Source organism: Chrysochloris asiatica, unplaced genomic scaffold (assembly GCF_000296735.1).
Source record: "Chrysochloris asiatica unplaced genomic scaffold, ChrAsi1.0 scaffold00042, whole genome shotgun sequence".
NCBI classification, from domain to species: domain Eukaryota; kingdom Metazoa; phylum Chordata; class Mammalia; order Afrosoricida; family Chrysochloridae; genus Chrysochloris; species Chrysochloris asiatica.
The window spans coordinates 11,667,374-11,667,624 of NW_006408560.1; positions in this window are offsets into that span (position 1 = coordinate 11,667,374).

Below are 251 nucleotides of genomic sequence, written 5' to 3' on the forward strand. Positions count from 1 at the left end.
CACAAGAGCAGTGCTCAGAAAGCAATTTATAGCAATAGATGCAGACATCCAAAAAAAAGAAAGAACCAAAATCAACACTATAACCCAACATCTCCAACAATTAGAAAAGAGCAGCAAAGTAAGCCTTCAAACAACAAAATAAAAAAATTACAATAAAGGTTAGAGCAGAAATAAATGAAATAAAAACTAGACAAACAACAGAAAAGATCAGCAAGACAAGAAGTTGATTCTTTTAAAGAATTAATAAAATC